This window comes from Oryctolagus cuniculus, chromosome 4 (assembly GCF_051225735.1).
Source record: "Oryctolagus cuniculus isolate XC-2025 breed Fujian yellow rabbit chromosome 4, ASM5122573v1, whole genome shotgun sequence".
In the NCBI taxonomy this organism is placed as follows: Eukaryota; Metazoa; Chordata; class Mammalia; order Lagomorpha; family Leporidae; genus Oryctolagus; species Oryctolagus cuniculus.
This window is the reverse complement of record NC_142870.1, coordinates 143,373,575-143,394,609: the sequence shown is the minus strand read 5'-3', so window position 1 is coordinate 143,394,609 and position 21,035 is coordinate 143,373,575. Positions and strand designations below refer to the sequence as shown.

The following is a 21,035-nucleotide window of genomic DNA, read 5'->3' as shown; positions in this document are numbered from 1 at the left end:
TCTGGCCGAGGAGGCCTAAGGGCTGGGACTTGAGCCCACACGCAGGCTGAACCTGTGACTTCAGGGGAATGGACATGGCAGACGGGAAGTCTGCCCTGATCATGCTGTGACCCGGGGCAGAATGGTGGCGGCAGGGGTGCACGGCCATTCCGGCCGCCCCAGCTTCCGTCAGCCCTGTCCCCAAGCCCCCCGCCAGTCACCCGCTTGAGAGCCCAGCGGCCGCCCCCTAAGCCTCCTCTCCCACACCAGCTGCCTGAGCCTTGGGTCCCAGGGGGCCCAGCCCCAGCGGGCCCGCGGCCAAGCCGGAACTACAGCCTTGGCTGCCCAGGCCTGAGACCCTCCTACGGCGGGTAAAAACCCTTCAGCGGCTGCCCAAGAAGCTGCCGGCTACACGTGCAGTGGGGGCCTCCTGGAGAGAACCGTGACCCCTGGGAAGCAGAAGGCAGGAAGGAGACAGACTGCTCTTCCCCGGCTTTCCTCGGCGATTGCTCCTGAGGGCCGAGGCTCCGGCCGGGCCGCGGGACAGCCAGGCAGACAGCGCGGATTTGCTCCCGGAGCTGGGCGCCCCCAGGTCAGCGTCCCGCCTTTTCTTTGTTCCCCCATCTTCCTGCCTTTTCTCTCACCTGTGCTGTTCTGAGACTGTCACCGTCTCTGACGAGGGTTAGTGCGCATGCTCCGCTCAGGCCCCACTTTTTAGAGAACCCAGGCTCAACCTCCTGCTCCCGCTGCTGTCCCTCGCCAGTCCCCCACAGGAAAGCACAGCGATGCAGTTTTGTTGCATGGACACACCACGAGGCTCTTCAAAAAGTTCCTAGAACATGGGAACTATGGAAAAACTGTGCATGATTTCAACTACGTTTGCACCAAAATAAGCTTTTTATTATTATTATTATTATTACTATTATTAGAAAGGCTCAGAGGCAGAGAGAGAGAGAGAGAGAGAGAGAGAGAGAGATCTCCCTTCACTGGTTCACTCCCCCAAAACCCACCATAGCCACAACTAGGCAAGGCTGAAGCCAGGACCTGCCTGCCTGCCTACCCTACTATGCCACAACGCTGGCCCCTCATTTTTTCCCCTCTTTTTTATAGTAGGATTTTTTTTTTTTTTTTTAACAAAAGCATCAGGGACCAGGGCTGTGGGGTAATAGGGTAAGCCTCTGCTTGCAGCACCGGCATCCCATGTGGGTGCCCATTTGAGTCCTGGCTGCTCAACTTTTGATCCAGCTTCCTGCTATGGCCTGGGAAAGCAGGGGAGGTTGGGCCAAGTGCTTGAGCCCCTACGCCCATGTGGGAGACCCGGAAGAAGATCCTGGTTCCTGGCTTCAGATTAGCCCAGCTCTGGCCATGTGGGGGAGTGAACCAGCAGAAGGAAGACCTTTCTCTCTATCTCTCCCTCTCTCTGTAACTCTGCCTCTCAAATAAATAAATAAATCCTAAAGATAAAAAAATAAATAAAACTAGTAGCATGAGCCTGACGCAGCCTGCCAAATCCCACCCAAGAGGGAAAATCCTCTCGCTTTTGAAACTCAAGAATCTTTTCAAACTTTTCTTCTAAAATGCCTTTCAAAACCCTTAGAATTGATTTTCTCCTTGTGACAAATTTCTAGGGTCACTACTCTGAGACTCTGGGTTGAAATATGGTTCAATGCTTTCCAAAGTGTAGGTCACAACCCATCTCTAGGGTGTGAAATCAATTTAGTTGGTCTTGCTGGCAATTTTAAATTCTTAATTTATTTTAAAATTTTATTTTTTTAAAGATTTATTTATTTGAAAGTCAGAGCTACACAGAGAAAGGAGATGCAGAGAGAGAGAGAGAGAGAGAGAGAGGAGTCTTCCATCCCCTGGTTCACTCCTCAATTAGCCGCAATGGCTGGAGCTGCGCCAATCCAAAGCCAGGAGCCAGGAGCTTCCTCGGGGTCTCCCACGTGGGTGCAGGAGCCCAAGGCCTTTTGCCATCTTCTGCTGCTTTCCCAGGCCACAGTAGAGAGCTGGATGGGAAGTGGAGCAGCCAGGTCTCAAACTGGCACCCTTATGGGATGCTGCTGCTTCAGGCCTGGGCATTAACCCGCTGTACCACAGCGCCGGCTCCTTAAAATTTTATTTGAAAGAAGACACAGAGACATCTCCCATCTACTGGGTCACTTTCTAAATGGCTATAACATCCGGGGTTGGGCCCTAGCCAGGAGCCAGGAACTCACACTGATCTCTCATGTGGGTGGCAGAGACTCAGCGATCGGAGCCATCAGCTGCTGCCTCCAGGGTGTGCATTAGCAGAAAGCTGGAACCAGAAGTGGAGGCTGGACTCGCACCCAGGCACTCCAGTATGGGATGTTGGTGGCCCAAGTGGTATCTTCACCACTATGCTGAATGTCCACCCAAGTAGCACTTATTTTTTATTTTTAAGATTTATCTATTTGAAAGGGAAAGTGATAGGAAGAGACAGAGAGATCCTCCATACGGAGGTTTATTCCCCAAATGGCTACAAAGACCAGGGCTGGACCAGGTCAAAAGCAGGAGCCCTGAACTCCATCTGGGTCTCCCACATGGGTGGCAGGGGCCAAAGTACTTGGGCCATCTTCTGCTGCTTTCCCAGGTGCATTGGCAGGGAGCTGGACAGAAAGCATAGCAGCTGGGACACAATCTAGTACTCCGACATGGAACCCTACAGTTAATGTAACTGCTGTGCCACAACGCTGGCTCCCAGCACTTTTTAATACAACAGAATAGATCAAAGTATGTTACAGATAGTAAAGATAAGTATTGTTTCATAAAACTTGTGTGTGTGTGTGTGTGTTCTGATTTGCAACGTAAAGCTTATTTTTTCCAGTGGGTCGCAGCTTAAAATGTTTAAAAGCCACTGGACTTTCAGTGGAAGAACAGCCAAGGAGGAGAAAAGCAATTGATCAGAAACAAAGCTTTTAGCTGAGTACTGACAACTTCTTGTTTTGCGTGAGTGAGAAGGAGATAGATTAGAAGCTGTTCCTCTGGGCCCAGGGAGCAGGAGGGAGCCTACGTGAGGCATGGCCTGCAAACATCCTTAGGAGGTTCAGCTCCTAATGGGGCTGGAGGAGGTGGCAGGTGCAGAGGGGTTAGCAGGGAGGCCTAAAGAAAAGTGATGGGACCAGGATGGATGAAGCCATGAAAATGGAGATTAGATTAGACTCATCATTTGTGGGTACTGTATCATGGGCACCTTGCCCTTGGCGCAGAAGGAATGTCAACTGACATGGAGATAGAGTGCTTCAGGGTCACCAAAAGATGTGATTCCAGCCACAGGCCGAGAATGAGCGCTAGTCCCCTAGTCACCTTGTCCAGCTGTCCTGTGTAGCCAGGCCCCGTAGTGTAGTGTGGGTGTGTGGAACTGGGCTCTCAGAGTCCTTATGTCTGAAGCATGGCTGGTGAGACCTTCCACCCAGCAGGTGCACAGTGTCTGGCACACTGTGAGCGTTCAGGACCTTTTACCTCCATGGACCACACTGAGGCTGGGAGACCTGCAAAGACGCCTGGCCCACAGTGACCTGGTTGACTTCCGGCCCCCAGCTTTGCTCACAAAACCACAAGGTACCAGCTTGGGTCTGCTCCGAGCCCTCTCTGCACTCAGCCAGCCTGGGGCGGAGGCAAGCTCAGAACACTGCAGTACAAGCATGCTTGCTTTATGCTAACTTGGGAGGTTCTAACACGGAGTCAGCCTAGCAGTGGAAACCTTTGCCCTGTTGCAGGAATTGGCTCCTGGTGCTGTGGCTGCCCTTAGACCTCAGGGCGTGGAATTTGGCCCTGAGCCCTGCCTGAAATCTTGGCCAGAAGCCTGGCCTGCTATCATACATCAAACACACCTGGGCAATCATGCCAGTCTGCTGGAAATGTTTGAAGCCTTCAGCTCAGTCGTGCCTCAGCACAGGAGTTTCTCTCTCCCTTCTCAGCCTAGCCAATTGCTGTTGCAGGCCTGGCCCCATCCTCAGCTCTTCCCGCCCTTCCCCTGCCCCACCTTGGGTTCAGCCCCCTTCCTCCAAGCTCCACCCCCTCCTCACTCTCCCACGCTGCGTACTGCCTGCTGCACTCAGTTTCCTGGGAGCCTGGTCTCTATCCCAGTGCTCAGCTCTCAGTGACCACCATGTGCGTGAAGTAGCAGACCCAGGCCTCCCTTCTCTGCCCAGTGATCCTGTTCGCTGAAGCTCCCGGATGCCAGCACCTGAGCCCCCACTTTATTTCAGGGTCAAAGAGCAGAGGAGGAAGTCCAGTCCCAAGCTGCAGGGTTTAATCTCACCTGGAGAGGATTCCAGGTGCCTAGGTATGGCCACTGCCTAAGAAGATGGATCAGTAAGGTTTGTCTCCGCTTAAGCTGAGGGCAACAGTCAGCCGTGGTGTTTGTCAGGAGTGGGGGGAAGGGTATTTTTGACAAAGGGGGCCTATGAGGGCTGACAGACAGACAACCAGGATGCACAGACCCCCGGCCACCTGCCTCAAGACCTGTGGGAAATGAAAGGGAGAGGGAAAGGCAGGCTGAGGGCAAGACCCAGCCCAGACCCAATTTCCGTTCCTCATGCCCTTCCTAGTCCTGGCTCTTGCTCTCAGGAGCCAAAGTGAGGCACTCTGATGGGATCGATCTCTCTCCCACCCTGGGGCCTCTTGGAGTCCATGGAGCTTTGGGGGCAGCAGGAGTGCAGGGGGCACTGCGGCTCTCACTAGTGTTGTGAAGAGTGGCCTGTAGCAGAGGGAGAGCTTCCGCATGGCAGGCGGGGAGGTCCCCTGGGACTGGGGTGGCGGGAGCAGCACTTAGACTGGAAGGGAGTGGGCTCCCTGCATATGAAAAGCTGGTTGCGCGTCAGTGAGGTCCGCTCAGAAGTGACAGGGACAACAGCACAGTGATTTTAGGGTGACTGCCATCAAAAAGACACAATAACAAGTGTTGGCGAGGACCCGGAGACCTTGGAAGCCTCAGACAGGTCGGCGGGGGTGTGAAAAGGTGCAGCTGCTTTGGAAGCCAGCTTGGCAGTTCCTCAAAAAGCTAAGCTTAAAGTTCATGGGAAATTCATATAACGAAAAGTTCATGCATGGATTTCAAATTGTTTTGGACCAAAACATACTTGTAGGGCAGGCATTTGACCTAGGAGTCAAAATGCTGCTGGGGATATTTGCATCTCAGACTAACTTGTTACAACATGTTTGAACAGGCTCTGATTCGATGCGTTAAACAGGATAAGACGTAGGTTTGACGAGAACCCCTGTCAGAGGAACGTGAATTCTGATAAACTTGAAGCAAGGACAAACAGTACATTTATGATGAAGCTTGCGGAGGAGAATGGTGAAATCACTCATGCTTTATGCAAAGTTTGTGGGGACCCCCAATAAATCAGTTTTTATTTCAAAGGCAGAAAGACAGAAAAAGAGATGGACCAACAGATCTCCCATCTGCTGGTTGGTTCACTCTGCAAACAGCCACACTGACGGAAGCTGGGCCAAGCCCAGTGGCAGAGCTGGGAGCTCAGTCCAGGTCTCCCGTGTGGGCGGCAGTGACCCATCAGGAGCCATCACCTGCTGCTTCCCAGCGCCCACAGAAGCTGAACTGGGAGCAAAGCCAGAGCGAGAGCCCAGGTGCTCTGATGTGGGATGTGGGCATCTTAACCTCTAGGTCAAATGCCCAGCCCACATAAGAAGTGACAAAATGATGCTGGAGGTGAAACCTGCAGGGGCAGATCATCCACGCCAGTTTGCCAGGAAGAAGTTAACCTTGCCTGTGCCTTAACTGAAGAGCATGGACAGTTAACATCAGAAATGCTGCCTCCCACCACCGACAGCTCAGCTGGCCAGGTTCACAATTCTGACTGAAAAACTAAGATCAAGGACATCTGCTCTCCAGGTTGCACCCAGACCAGCTGAAGACAGGAGCAGAGCTTTCAATGGAAATTTTAAACAAGTGGGAGCAGACCCTGAAGCATCTCTTTAAAGAAGTAGAACAGGAGTCGGCACTGCGGCATCGTGGGTAAAGCCTCTGCCTACAGTGCCAGCATCCCATATAGACGCCGGTTCGAATCCTGGCTGCCCTTCTTTCGATCCAGCTCTCCGCTATAGCCTGTGAAAGCAGCGGAAAATGGCCCAAGTCCTTGGGCCCCTGCAACTGCATCGGGGACCCAGAGAAAGCTCCTGGCTCCTGGCTTCAAATGGGGTCAGCTCTGGCCATTACAGCCATTTGGGGAGTGAACCAGCAGGTGGAAGACCTCTCTCTCTCCCTGCCTCTCCTCCTCTGTAACTCTGCCTTTCAAATAAATAAGTAAATCTTAAAAAGAATTATAACAGGAGGTGAAATTACCAGTATGAACCTGAAGACAAAGCAATGGCTATGGGGCTGGCACTGTGGCTTAGCAGGTTAAGTCTCCACCTGTGGCACAGGCCTTCCATTTTTTTTTTTTTTGGTTAGTAATGTAAAAGGGATTGAGTTGACATGGTTAAACTCCCAGACTCCTCATTTCTTTAGGAATGGTCTAAATGATTGGTATCATTACTTACAAAAATGTCTTAAACATGATGGAACTTATATGGTGAAATAAAATTTATATTTTGGGGAGCTGGTATTGTGGTATAGCCTGTGAGCCGACATGCCATATGAGCACTGGTTCGAGTCCCCACTGCCCCATTTCGATCCAGCTTCCTGCTAATGCACCCGGGAAAGCAGCAGATGAGCAATCCTTGGACCCCTATTGCCCACATGGGAGACCCAGAGGGAGTTCCAGGATTCCGGCTTCAGCCTAGCCCCACCTGGGCCTCTGCCTTTCAAGTAAATAAGATAAGATAAAGCAAATCTTTTTCAAAAATTGTTTTTATTTTCCTCTTTTAATTCCATTTTCAATAAACTTATTGCAGTCCTAAATACAACTCTGCAATTCCACTCCCAACTAGGCAGTAGCCTCCCCCAGCCCCCTTACACACAGTTTCACCTTCTATGGGTTTGATTACCCATGGTCAACCTTGGCCTGAAAATATTCCATGCAAAATTCCAGGAATAAACAATCTCACAAGTGTTACAATTCTGAGAAGTGGATGAAATCTCTTGATGTCTCACCCCATCCAGCTTGTGATGTGAGCCAGCCCTTTGTCCAGCGTATCCATGCTGTGTGTGCTATCCTCCATTAGTCACTTAGTAGCTGCCTCGGGCATCCCATCAACCATTGTGGTAACCATTGTGTCCTGATTACACTTAATTTACTTCACAGTGGCCCCAAAGCACAAGACCAATGAGGCTGGAAAATTAGTACAGTACAATTTTTCTATTATGTTATTAGCAATTAGTGTTACTATCTTACTGTATCTACCTTATAAATTAAACTTTATCATAGGTTTGTATATGTAGGAAAAGCATTCCATAGGAGGGCACCTCAAAACACTCACTGAAAAATGGAATTAAAAGGTAAGTTTATATTGGTGCAGAACAATTTTGAAACACATGCAGAGTTCTCTCATATTAGGCATTTATCACATGGTTGGTATTATGTCTGCAATTTCAGGTACCCACTGGGCATCCCGGGATGTACCCTCTGAGGATAAAGGGGAATTACTGTGTACCAAATGAAAAGTGAAAGCGTATCTTCTTGCAAAGGCTTGTATAAGCATGTCCACAGCGGCTTATTCATAACAGCCCCGAAGCAGAAACCAAAAATCCATCAGCCAACGACTGGATAAAGAAGACGTTGGGAATACATGCACACTTTTGATGGAATATTATTCAGTCATGAAAAGGAACAAGGCAGTGCTACCTGTTACAACACCCTGGAAGCCTCCTGCACCTGCTGTTTGGTTCCATGATAGATGTCCATGACAGAAACTCCGAGGAGACAGAAAGGGTCTGGGGGACGGGAGAATGAGGCGTGGTTGCTCATGGGCAGTTTTGGCGATTGGCGATGAAAATGTCCTGGACACTGTGTCGCCAACATACTAAATGACCCCGTGAGCTGTACACGGTAGAAGGTGGAGTTTTACGGCGTGTGAATTATCTCTCAACTTTTGAAACGGGAACGTCACGCTCTTGGAGAGGAATGGGAGAAGTGAACCAGGAAACAGTGTCGCCAGTCCAGTCGCAGCCGCCCCGCGGAGGCTGAAGCCCGGGAGGGAGGCTCGCAGCGCGAGGCTCTAGGAGACGCCGCGACGGGAGGCAGGATCCTGGAAGGAGGGCGGCTCGGGATTCGCCGAGGGCGGCGGGCATCGCGCAGGACCGGGACGCCGCCTCCGGGCTCCCAAATTGGCGGCGCCACGGCGGAGACTGAAAGGTGGGGGAGCGCGGAGGTCCCTCCAGAGGCTCGGCGTCCACCTCAAAGCCAGCTCCCGACGCCACGGCGCCGACCCCCTTAGGTGCGAGGGGCCGGCCCAGGCCCTCGCGCCCTGTCTGGCCCTGGGGACGCGGCGCGGGTGGGCTGGGCTTGGCTGGGCTCGCGTCCCGGGAACCCGGCACACGCGGGGGCGGCCGGGCCGAGGCTCTGGAGCCGGGCTCCCCCCCGCGCCCGCCGCAGCGCTCTATTTTTAGCAGGCGCTGTTGCAATATAAGGAATGCGCGCCCCGGGCACGCGCGGCTGCGCGGTCTCTTTAAGACGGCGCCGGGGCGGGGACGGGCAGAGCGGCCGGCGGGCCGGCTGGCGGGGAGCCGTCAGTCCGGCTGCCGCGGGGCCCGGCGGGCGGGCGGGCGGGCGCTGCTGCTGCCGCCGCCTCGGCGCGCGCGTGGAGGAGGCGGCCTGAGGGCCGGAGCCGAGCCCGGGCTGCAGCGCGCGGTGAGTGCCCCCCGGCAGCCGCGGAGGGCCCGGCGCCGGCCGCGCTGTCCCCAGCCCGGTCGGCGCTTTGTTCCGGGGCGGGAGGTGTGGCCGCCCCCGGACTCTGCTGCGCTCTCCACGCGCCGGGGGCGCCCTGGGACTAGCGCTGCGTGGCCTTTTGCCCCCGCGGAGGGCTCCGGCATAACGGTGTGCGGCCGGAAAATCGGCCGCGACCGAGACCCTAGGGGAGGGCCTGCTCACCGCTCCGGGGACCCTTTCCTGGTGGTCACCGTGGGTTCCTTGGCTGACCCGGCGCGGAGATGGGCGGCGGGACTGGGGTGGGGGGCTCCTCCCCGCCCCCTCCTCCTTTAAAATGGCGTTAATGAGGACAGAGATCCGCCCGGGGAGTTGTCAGATTCGTACGAATAATCAAAAGCAGCTTGCTTCATAAACAAGCCTTCCCTGCGCCCGGGGGCTCTGCTCACCACTGGGGCCTGGGCTCCTACCTTGACCTGACTGGGCCCTGGGCGCCCACCGTGTGTGTCAGGCACAGCGCCAGCTCCTGCCCCGCAGGCTCGGCCCGGGCGCAGAGGGAATGACTCCCCGGCGTGGTCCCTGGTGGGATCAGGTTAGTCCGGGAACGGTGGGCGCGCTGAGGGACCCCCGCTCCCGTGCGAGGAGGTCAGGGAAGACTTCCCAGGGGCGGGGAGGCGGGGCCGGAATGGGCGCCGGACACCCCGTTAGAGTCTGGAGAGTGACTGGTGTTGGGCTGGGGCAGAGTGCAGACTGGAAAGTGGACCAAGCCCTTCACCGCCGGGTCCCTGACGGCAGAGTTCTGGGATTCCCCCCACCCCGCTAGCGGGGAACCTCCTTGGGGTCCAGTGTGGTTCTCCACTGTGGCCCAGACCTGCCTGCAGAGGCTAACAGACAAGGCTGAAATGGTCGCCTCCAGGGTTTCCCTGGGGGCGGAGTAAGAGGGGGGTGTGGCTTAGAAGTCCCCTAGCCGGCCTCTAATCACGTACCCCCCAGGGTTTACAGACAGGGACCCAGCACCTGTGCCGTTGTCCCCGTGGGGGACCTGAGGCTGCAGAGGGTCCTCCCTGGCCCAAGTGCCTATCTGAGGGGCGAGCCTTTGACCACCAGTGTGTCCTGGCTCCTGGCGCGAGGGTCTGGGGCCGTGTGAATTATGCTCTTGGAGTGTGGTACCCGTGCAGCCGTTCCTGGGCTGGTGGGAGTGTGTGGTAGTGAGCTGTGGGTATTAATAACTGACACGTGTCAGGGGCTTAGCCGTGAACAAAGCCCTTTCCCGGAGACCGTTCTTAGCGTTTCCCCGGGAGGAAACTTGAGCTGCTAACAGTTTGTAAACCTCCTAATTTCCTGTAAATCGCTTGCCCTGCTGACGGGGGCCGAGAAGGCTGCAGCCACGGGCTGCAGCCTTAGGTCTCGGTTCACACTGCTCGCTCCGCAGCCGATCCCCCAGCTCTGCCTGTGGCTTACCCTGTGGTTTCTCTCTTTCTGCCAGGGCTGGGGTCCTGGGGCTTTGATGCTCTGGGGTTTATATGGTCTGATAGTCTCTTTGGGGGGGGGGGTGTGCGTGTGGAGGGGGCAGTGCTGTGTTGATGTGACCTTGACATTTTCTTAAGGAGGAGGGGAAATCCAAGTCCACTTGGTCTTCAAGGGTTCCCAGCTTTGCTCTTGTACCCAGTGGTTGATATTTTCCATTTCTTGTGTTCTTAACTTGTGTTAAACATCTTGTGACAGATAAAAACCAAGGTTGCAGTATTACTAGCTCCAGTGCTAGTATTTTTTCACACTATCTGAGCTGCTTGCAAAGTGACAAGTCAGTTGCTCGTGGGGTGGGTTCTTGAGTTCCGGTGATCATCTGGAACCCGGAAGGACTGCCAGACAGATAAACTGAGTCAGAATCACACGGTGACCAGCCTCTTGGGGCTCAGGGAAATGTGGGCTCTGTTGTGTGTTTTACATCTGGTGTGATCTGCCAATAACGTGCCCCCAAACATGTGCCCCCTGCCAGTGATTGAAAACGTATCTGCTCATGAGCACTGTGTAGTCTGTGCAAACATTGCCCTGTGAACCAAAGGCAGCACGCTCTCGTGCACAGCTGGAATGTTCCCCAGTGTCTGGAGGATGTGCCAGGTGCTGGCAATAAGGGACGGTCACCTTTATCTAGGGATGGGAAGAGGGAAGGCGCTGGGCAAGCTCCCTGGGAGGTGAATGTTGTCTCGGGGCTGAGCCAAGAATTGGAGCCTTGAGATCGGGTTCTTGGGTAATGCCCCTGGGCCCTGTGGCACCAACTCAGTGGGGATGCTTATGGCTGCAAGTTACAAAGCCCAAATGACAGGAGGTGAGGCAGAGCCCAGATCTCCCAAGGGTGCTCTCAGCTGCTGTGAGGTCTGTGCTCACTCCTGCGTGTTCTTGCCTGGGGCCGCAACCTGGGAGGCGGAGAGTTTGGGGTTCGGTGAAACAGCTTTACCCGCTTGAGTCCTCAGAGCCTCTTTAATACACCAATGAGAAACCCAGAAAAAATTGCTTGATGCCCAAAGTTGGGCTCATAATTCAGGGGATTCATGGATCTCTGAAAAGGAGCCCTGGATCCAGAAGGAGTGCCCTTGCTCCGAAGCCACATTGCTCCACTACTGTTTATCGAGGACCCATTCTGTGGCCCCGTCATCCCAGTCAGGGCAGCCGGAGAGGGAAGAGACAGGGATCAGATGTCAGATGGGGTGGCACAGTTGCCATTGCTCAGCCTGAGTTGAAGTCTGTGGGCCTCTGTTTCTTTAAGTTTCATTTTATATATATATATATATATATAGAGAGAGAGAGAGAGAGAGAGAGAGAGAGAGAGAGAGACACTCCCATCTGATGGTTTACTCTCCAAATGCCCTCAACAGCTGGGGTCAGGCCAGGCTGAAGCCAGGAGCTGGAAACCCAGTCCAGGTCTTCCATGTACTTGAGCCATCATCTGCTACCTCCTAGGGTGTGTACTCACAGGAAGCTCCAATCAGGAGCCCAGCCAAGTCTCAAACCCAGTCGTTCTGACGTGGGATGTGGGCATCCCGAGTCGAGTCTGGGCACTGCGCCAGCTGCCCACCCCTGTCCTGTGGGTTCAGAAGAAGAGGGCTGTGCAGCAGCACATCTTGCTTCCAGCAGTGCAATGAGCGTTGTTGAGGTCAAGGTGAAGGCCATACTGTACTCATAAGTACCTGCAGGCTTCCTGTGGTGCCCCATCTTGTCTCTGAGTAGCAGTGTGTGATAAGGGTTGGTCCCTTCTTGGTCTGGCTGCCACCGCTGAGCCCCTGGGGTCTCCCCTCAGGTCAGCTGGTCAGCATGACCCCAGGCAGCTTTCTTAGGAAGCCAGCCATGAAGCAGGCATGTATGCATTCCTTAGCTCCTTAGAAGTGTCCCTGTCCTTGTCCTCTGCATTCTGGGGCCTGCTGATGGCAGGTGGCAACGTGGGTCATCACAGGTTGCTGAGGCGACATTTCTGGGTCTCAGAGCCTACTCTGTCTGGAGGGACAGGCATCAGGCTACCTCGACGGAGAAGCAGCATGTTTACATTTGGCTTATATCGCTGGTGAGAGTTCGGAGAGCACCAAGAATGGATTTGGCCATGCCGGGTGCAGTGGTGGGACAGAGAGGGTGGGACAGGGCATCTGGAGCTCTGAGCTCCGGTTCTGGCTCTCCGTGACTCCCTATAGGGCTTGGTTGGATCCTGTGCTGCCTGGGCCCAGGTTCCGTCTATGACTTCTCTGCCAGCCCTCGGGGTTGTCATGGGGATCAGATGAAATATACAGATCAAGTGAGCCTGGGAAGCCGGGAAGGGCCGGGAGAGTGAAGAGCACTGGGTGGTTAGGTGGCTCAGGTAGCAGTGTGGGGCCCAGAGGGGCCTCGCGAGTGTGTGTGGTCAGATGCAGGAGAGCACGTTTCTCAGGCTGCTGAGGGAGGGGCAGCAGCTCTTTACATTTTAATACTGATTTATATGGATTATAAAAAGTACAGGTATCATATCAAGCCTGGTCTTTTTTTTAATAATATACTTTTTAAGATTTATTTTATTTATTTGAAAGACAGAGTTACACAGAGAGGCAGAGCCAGAGAGAGAGAGAGGTTTTCCATCTGCTGGTTTACTCCCCAAATGACCACAATGGCCAGAGCTGAGCTGATCCGAAGCCAGGAGCCAGGTGCCTCTTCTGGGTCTCCCACGTGCATGCCGGGGCCCAAAGACTTGGGCCATCCTCCACTGCCCTACCAGGCCATAGCAGAGAGCTGGATTGGATGTAGAGCAGCCAGGACTCAAACCGATGCCCATATGGGATGCCGGCACTACAGATGGCGGCTTTACCCTCTGCGCCACAGCGCTGGGCCCAAGCTTCGTCTTTTAAAGTAGGCATTGTATTAGGCTAAAGAATGTAAGTTAGGAAGTATTTTTTCTTAATGATTTTATGATAAAGATTGAGCTAGTAATAGTACGTAGAATACAGAGGGGGCCAAAATGGGAAAATGAGCCCTTGAGGGAAGGCTGGGAAGCTCTTCAGGGGAGCCCCTGTGTCTATGACAGCTGTTAGGGGAGGGTCTTTGGCTTCGACTGGCCCCTTCCAGAGACTGGGCACTTGCTGCCCTTCAAGGGAGACCAGCCCCTTTGGGGATCCTCTCATCCTTACAAAGTTCTTTCCTTTTTCCCTTCAGCCTGTCCCACTGGACTTGCCACGCATGAACCCTTGCTGGCCTTGTTTCTCTCCAGCATGGGCAGTTTGCTCCTCAGTGGCATGATTTAAAGGCAGCCTTTCCCTATGGCCATTCTATTTTCTACCCACCCATCCATCCATCCGTCTGTCCACCCACCCACCTATCCATCCATCCACCCACCCAGCCACCTGCCCATCCATCCACCCATCTGCCTATCCATCTTTCCTCCAGCAAAGACTTGTGGGCTGCCCCTGACACATTCTTTGTATTTGCCATGTCTGAGCCTCACAACAGTTTTGTTAGATGCTGTTAGCCTTTTATAGGTGTAGAAACTGAGCCTCAGGGAAGCTCAATAGATCACCCACGTTCGCAACCTGAGAGAAGCAGCACCAGGAAGGACCCTGACAAAGTCTGTCCAAAGCTCCTTTGGCCACCCTGTGCTGTTGTCAGAACTAGGTGACCAAAAATGACATGGTACCTTCTTTCCTGGTGCTCTGGGAAACACCCCAGGGGCGGCCTGGGTGGTACTGGGGAGGGAGGGAGTGGCCCATGCACGATGCCACAGTGAGGCCGCAGCGGCCTTGGAGGAGGTGCAGCCCTGGCCCCGCCTGGCAAGGAGAGGCAGGGAGGGCCCTCCTTGGTCTTCTCGTCAACTCTGAACCTCTAAGTCATCCGTGTAGTTTGTATAGCTATTTTTCATTTTGAAAAAGAAAAACAGAAGCTCATAAAGGATAGCAAGCACGTGTGCCCAGTACCCCAGAGGAACAGATGTGACCGTTGTGTCTGCACTCGATCCTGCCCAAGGGCGGGTGGGGCTAGAAAACATGGTCCTTGCCACTTGGCCTTGCTGATGGGGGCCCGTCCTCAGGGTGGGTTTGGGGAGCCTTGCTGCTGAGTGCCCACGTGCTGGCTGTGCGGCTCCTTGTCTCCAGCTGATTCAGGGAGAGTGTCGGCGGCTCAGAGACGCTCCTTTTGCTGCCTCTGGCCACTACAGGGGAGTAGGATAGGACTCATTTCTGGCTTTGACCTTTTTCAGCCACCCCACAGACACCTGCACTGACCATTGTGGGCTGAGGCCAGGCTGCAGAGCGTCTGCAGTCACAGCTGCGCCGCCAGAACTGTAGTTTAAATGGTAGGTGTGGCGATTGGAAAGAGGCAGAGAGAGAAAATACGATTCTCTTTTTATAACTAGACGACAGCAGTTGGTTAGCAGCTCATCTAAAATGATCTTTAACAAGATGCATTTTGTATTCAAAAGCACAAAACCACCTTAAAGTCAGGAGACCAGAGGACGGAGGAGTGCTTCCTAGTCCCTGTCTTCACCTGCTCCAGCTCGTCCTCTCAGCTCTCCCCAGAAGAACGTGCCCTGGGTGCCTGGTGCCCCGTCCTCCTCTGCCAGGCGGGAGCGAGGCGGAGAGCAGCTCTGCACTCTGCAGCTGCACAGGCTGCGGGCTCCGTGGCGGGAGGCAGTTCCTCGCCCTGCTGGGGCCGCCTCTCCTTTCCACCCACCGCCTGCCTCCCCAGCGGCAGCCTGGCGAGATCCTGTCTGCGTGGAGCTTGGGCTTGAGTTCAAACAGCGAGCAAAGTACTGCTTTTTAAAGCTGTGCAGCAGAGATTCCGAAACTTCTGGAAAGGCCTTCCTTACCTCCCTTTTGGGTGAGTCATGGCTGGGGGCTGAGATCTGAACTAGTGTCATGCTGGGACGTGGGACCTGAAGCAGTCCCCAGTTCCTCCCGATTAAGTGGTGAGAATGAATGGCAATGTCTTCTGGCCCTGAGTTGCCAGCAAGGCATCACCCCACTGGGTCCTTTCCCTCCCTCTGATGGAAATGCTGCAAGAGTCGGCCAAGGCTCGGACCCAGAGACCTCAGTGAAGACAGTTGGGCGTATTTAAAAACCAATTCCTGTTTAATTATACAGAAATAGACATCTGCATTAGGTTTATAGGCCCAAGATTTATTTATTTATTTGAAAGGCAGAGTGAAAGAGAGTGAGAGAGAATCAGTCTTCCATCCACTGCTTCATTCCCCGAATACCCGCAGTAGTGGGGGCTAGGTCAGGAGGAAGCCAGGAGCTGGGAACTTCATACAGGTCTCCCATGCAGGGTGACAGCAACCCAGGTACTCAAACCATCCATTATCTGCTGTCTTCCAGGTACATGAGCAGGAAGCTGGGTTGGAAGTGGAGTGGCCAGGACTCAAAACTGGCGCTCTGATATGGGACGTGGGCATCACAAGCAGTGCTTCAGCGTGCTGCGCCACAACACCTGCCCCTACACCCACTTTTGAAAGAGAAGTTTCGGTGTAAAAAGAACCTACTCTCCACTCTGTTAGGCTGTCCCTGGCGTAGCTGTGTGGAGAATGGCTGGAAGTATAGTGGAGTGTAGCAGGCCTGCTCACCTCCTCAGGGGGGCCATGTTTTGTGAGGTTTAGAGACAGGTTCTTGCATCCTCAAAGCATTTTATATGCCTTTCAAAAGCAGAACTAGGGACTGGAGCTGTGGCACAGTGGGCTAAGCCTCAGTCTGCTGTGCCAGTGTTTCATATGGGCACTGGTTCTAGTCCTGGCTGCTCCACTTCCCATCCAGCTCTCTGCCTATGACTTGGGAAAGGAGGGGAAGATGGCCTAAGTACTTGGGCCCCTACACCTACGTGGGAGACCCAGAGGAAGCTGCTGGCTTCTGGCTTCTGATGGGCCCAGCTCTGGCTATTGTGGCCATTTAGGGAGTGAACCAGTAGATGGAAGACCTTTCTGTCTGTCTATCCGTCTCTCTGTAAATCTCTCAAATAAATAAAATCTTTAAAAAAACTAATTTTAAGTGCAGCCTCCCCCCCTTTATCCATCAGCATTCCCACAGACCATCTGGAAAATCGCCCCTTTTTAAGTAACCCACCATTTCATCTCTTTCTCTTTCACCTCCACTACACACTGGTGCCCCAGGGAAGAGGCAGTGGCAAAGGCATCTTTGTCGGTCAGTACCATCCTCTCAGAGTCCACCCAGCAGTCCCAAATAGCCGCTCTCCTGTTCTTCCTTCAATGCCTGCTTTATTGTAACCGGAGATGAGGGCAGCAGGGAGGAGCCGCTGTCCCAGAGCCTTGGGGGCATCTGTGCAGTCAACCTAGTGTGAGATGTGTGTCCCAGCCCTGCCTTTGCACCCACGGTCCTGGGGTTGAGGTTCCTCGGCAGAGCCGGAAGGCCTCATGCCCCACACACCCACTGAGGAAGCCAGGTGCCCTCTGCCACTCCCGGGCCACAGAGGCCGGCCAGCCTCGCCTTCCCATCCGTCCCCACTCACTGACCCCTGGCCTCACCCGCCTGCGGTGGACAGCGCCCCAGTCCACTTATCAGAGACTGGGTGGGTGTTTCCTGCATGTTTGAGATTTTAGGGAGGAAATGAAAATAAAGACACAAAGCCTTTGTTTTATTTCTGGACTCCAACTGGGGATGGCTGAAGAGATGGGAAGGGGAGCAAGAGCTGGCCACTTGGCGCTGGAACAGAATAACCATTCTAAGAGAGCCCTTCAGAGGGACTTTGCTATTTAGGGTTGGTAGGGGCCAAAAAGAGAGATGGGCAGAGGGCTGCAGGAGCCCCTGTTCGTGCAAGAAGAGGGCAGGGCAGCTCTTGCCCCAAACGGGGATCGTGGCAGCACCTGGTGTCCAGGCAGGGGCTGAGACTTAGCCGGGGGTGGGGGGTTGGGGGTGGGAGGGTTGCCTGTGTGGCATGGAGGGAGGCCCCCTCCTCCACGAGCCTCTTTTTCCATATCCATGATGGGGTGGCAGGGGTGGGGGGCATGTCCCAGCCCTGCCCCCCGCCCCCTGCACCTTCAGCATACGGGAGTCGGGTTCAGCCCACGTATGTGGAGGCAAGGAGGTGCGCTCCCCAGCGTCTCTTGCTTCTTCCCAAAGAGTTTTCTTTTGTAGAGGTCTCTAAGGGCATCATTAATTTTTCTTGAAAACTTTCCTGAGGACTCATGAGAGCCCTCCCACTCTGGCGTTTCCAGATTTCAGGCGCCATGCTGGCCGCCTGGCCTCCAGGGTCAACTGTCTGCTTTGTCCTCGACGCCTTCATTCCCCAAGCCAGACTCTAAGCAAGGGCTGTGGGAGGAGGGGCGCCTGCAGCGCAGAGCAGGGCAGAGGCTACCACTGAGCACAGGCATCCTCCTCTCGCCCGGGCACGCCCTTGGAGAACTTCTCCCTGGCTGTCTCCCCAAACCCAGCACACTGCCATTTTTCCATGGACCAGTTTTCCTGGACACTGTCCCACGGACCATCTGAAAACTCCAACTTTCCACGACTTTGGGCTGCAGAGCAATGATGCCATCTATCCTGGACCAGGCTGTGGGCCACCCTTTTACTGAGAAGGGCCACTCAAGAGTTAATCTAACATGAGCCCACAGTAAGAGCCGGCAGGAGCTGAGGGGTTCTTCTTCCTGTCGCTACTAGCCAGATCCTGGCCCGCACACAGACCTCTCTCCTGATGTCCAAATGCAGGTGTTCAGTTCTGTCCCTTTCTGTTACAGCATTCTGCCGAGTCGCCACAAGGCCTGGAGATGCTGTAGATCAGCAGATACTTATAGAGTACCTTCCATGGGCACGTGTTCCGCACCAGAGACACAGTGAGATTAAAACCGGTTGCATCCTGCTGTGAGAAAATATACAGGAGTCACCCCTTATCCATGGGGAGGCATCCCAAGACCCCCAGTGGCTGCCTGAAATTGGGGATAGTACCATATGTATGTATGTACTGCTTTTTCTTATGCAGACAGACCTACGACGGAGCTTAGTTTTATACACAGGCACAATCATAACTAATAGTGAGATCAAACAGTGTAATGATATCCTGTAATAAGACATTTCTGAATGCAGGTCTCCCTCTCAGGAGTCAAGACAAATATTCATCGTTTCAAAACTGCACTTGGCCTTGGGTAACTGAATCGGAAGAAAGCTACACTGCTGCTGTGGTCTTCTCACCTGGGCGGGGGGCGGGACCTGATGAGCAGGTGGAGCCGTGGTCAGCCTGGCCTGCTTCTGCCTCCAGGTGGTCACTGCCCTCCCTCCCAACCCTGAGAGTTTTACACGGAGAGGTCTCTGATTTGCTCAAGGTTATGGAAGAAGTCTGCAAAAGCGGTATTGTGCAAATTACGAAAGATCTAGGCATGGATTTCCAAGCTTTTGGATACTGAAATAAACTTAAATTCCATTTTTCCTTGAAGTATCCTCATCCCGCTAGCAGAGGGCAAATGCTTTGATGGGTGATTTTTTTTTTTTTTCTGAAAAGTGAAAGCAGAGGGCTGGGAGCCAGGCCCCAGCCAGTACTGACCCCTGCAGTCCCTCGGAAGGGAGCAGATGCCAGCTCTGCCATCTCCGCCTTTTGCCCCCTCCTCTGCCCATGCTGTGGCCGTCCCACCTGGCCAGGCTGGTTAGGAGGGTGGAAACGCCCTGCAGCCTTTAGAGCCACTTGGAGATGGAAAGCGTGGCCTCAGGGTTTCCTGGCGGAGTCAACTCACGCTCAGGAGGGTCCCTGAGTGACTTTGCACCTGCTCCCCGCCTGGCTTCCAGGCTCACAGCCGCCCAGAGCCCACACTGTGCATCCTGGGCCTGCTTGGCGCGGGAAGGTGCCGCACCTCCCGCCTGCTCGTTGCCATGCCTGCCTCGTTTTCAGGAAGTTCCCCTGTTCTTTGGCCCCCAGCCTACTCTCCGTAGTCTGGTTACTCTTTAAAAATGGAGATTGGATCTCCTCACCCCACCCCAGGGGAGAGCCTGGATCGCCTTTCTTTCTCATTTCTGGTCAAGCGTGAGTGTTCCCATTCTTCGTTCATGGCGTTTAACGTTTGGAATATAAATGAAGACAAATCAGAGCCATGGCCCCGCTTGGAGGGGCCTCTTGCTCCCGACTCCCTGGGCTGTGTCCCACCCTTGGGGTGGGCTGGGGGTCCCCTCCTGGAACTGTGCTGGGCAGCAGTGGCCCCTGCAGGCCAAGGAGCCCTGGCTGCTGCTCTCCTTGGCTCCATTTCTGCTGCTTTTCATCTCACAGCTGTGTGTGGCCACGGCCAGGCCACACCGAGGCAGTGCAAAAAGCAGCCCACCTTGGAGGGGCCACCTTTCGTGGGCCAGGGGCGGTGGCCAGCACCCTGGGGCTGGCGTGATTTTTCTGGGCTTACTCAGTGTGTCAGACATTTAAACTGGTGGCCAGTGTTTAAAAGGCGGGTGTGTTCCAGTAGATTTGTGGCCGCTCTGTCAAAGTGTTGACTGGCAGCCCCACTGCAGGTGTTTTGGTGGCGCCCCGGTCACTGGTGCAGGATCGCAGGAGCTTCTGCTTGCCAGGGACAGCGCTGCTCCCTTCTATCCCTTACCCATCCGGCCTCTGCCAACACGTGGATTTGGAATGTCTGTGTCTTCCCAAGCCCTTCTTTGTGCTGCTGCAGGGTTGAGATGCTGGGTCAACCAGGGCACACAGGAGGGCTTAGCAGGAAGCAGCCGTCTCAGGCAGGGGCTGCTGACGTGGTGGCCTCCGCTTCCTCTGTCCCCACCCTGCCGTCTTCTGGGCCACCTGCCAAAGGGGGCAGAAGAAAGCCACAGGTCCCATGGGGAGCAGCTCTGGGCGGCCACAACCTGCAGGACAACTTGTGCAGCGGGGACGTAGTCACCTGGGAGAGAGACGGGAGAATTCGTCTTGTGGCCATGGGGGGCTTTGGGGATGGGGCAGGGCACTCCAGCCCTGAAGGCAGCGGTGGCCCAGGAGCCAGGCCCTGAGTGCTGATGGGGTTCAGAGCTCTTGGAGCTTTGAGAGTGTCTGGAAAGGATCCTTTGTCGCCACTGCTTCTCCTGCTGGTGCTCAGGAGTGTTCAGTGGGACTCCTCACACGGTGTCTCCATTTGAGGGCCACCACCCCTCTCTCCTGGGTCCTGCATGGCCCCCAGCAAGTGTCCACCCCAGCTCTCTCCTACCCTGCACCTGAGCCAGGCTCCTGGTGGCTCCCGGTGTCACCCACATTTCAGAAATACAGCAATCACCTGCATTGTCCCCATGTAGAAAGCTGGGCCGGGGTTCTTGGGGGCCCAGGGATGACAAGGCCTAACCCTCAGCCCCTGCCCCACTCTAGCAGGGGAGCTGACAGTGCCCACCTTGTGGCTTTGAGGGGAGAAGGAGGGAGACACATTCCCCACAAGAGCCAGGCGACCTGCTAAGAGCTTTGTGGTCAGACTCCAGTTGGGGCTGTACAACCTTGGACAAACCCCAGAAAGCCTTGACCTTCTTGGTTCTTGGAGGCCAAACAGTGCCTTCTTGGTAAGGTGGCTGTGCGTTGTCCATGAAATAATGGCCACAAAGCACTCAGCCTGCCACCTGGCACCTGGCTGGCATCCCACGGGCTGAAGTGGCAGGGTTCAGTGCAAGAGGCCTCAGTGGGGAGGGCTCTGGGAACCCACAGGCAGCTTCTCCAGGAGGATCTCTGTGTTTTGGGGATTGGCAGATGAGCAGTGATGCTGGGCAGTGGCGGGGGGGCCCAGGCAGAGGGCAGGCCCTGCAGTGCGGGAGCCACGGTGGCAGTTTGCTAGGCCTTGGCCTTGGATTTGAGGTAGAAGGATGTTCAGGCTGC

At 54.8% G+C, this 21,035-nt stretch overlaps 1 protein-coding gene and 1 long non-coding RNA gene across 5 annotated transcripts in view; both read left to right on the top strand.

The window, feature by feature from the left end:
* Positions 1-295: 295 nt before the first annotated feature.
* On the top strand, positions 296-7,721 carry LOC138849503 (uncharacterized). Its single transcript, XR_011388391.1, has 2 exons — positions 296-571; positions 7,500-7,721. It is a non-coding gene; the product is annotated as an uncharacterized LOC138849503 (long non-coding RNA).
* Positions 7,722-8,056: 335 nt separating this feature from the next.
* Positions 8,057-21,035, top strand: part of MRAS (muscle RAS oncogene homolog) — a 47,139-nt gene continuing 34,160 nt past the window's right edge. For 2 of the 4 annotated variants that reach the window (XM_051818635.3, XM_051818638.3), the window contains exon 1: positions 8,611-8,753. The gene's annotated coding sequence lies outside the window, so the exon portion shown is untranslated. Of the gene's footprint in view, positions 8,341-8,610; positions 8,754-21,035 lie in introns of those variants that run through there. The other 2 variants (XM_051818636.3, XM_051818637.3) reach the window with 2 other exon arrangements.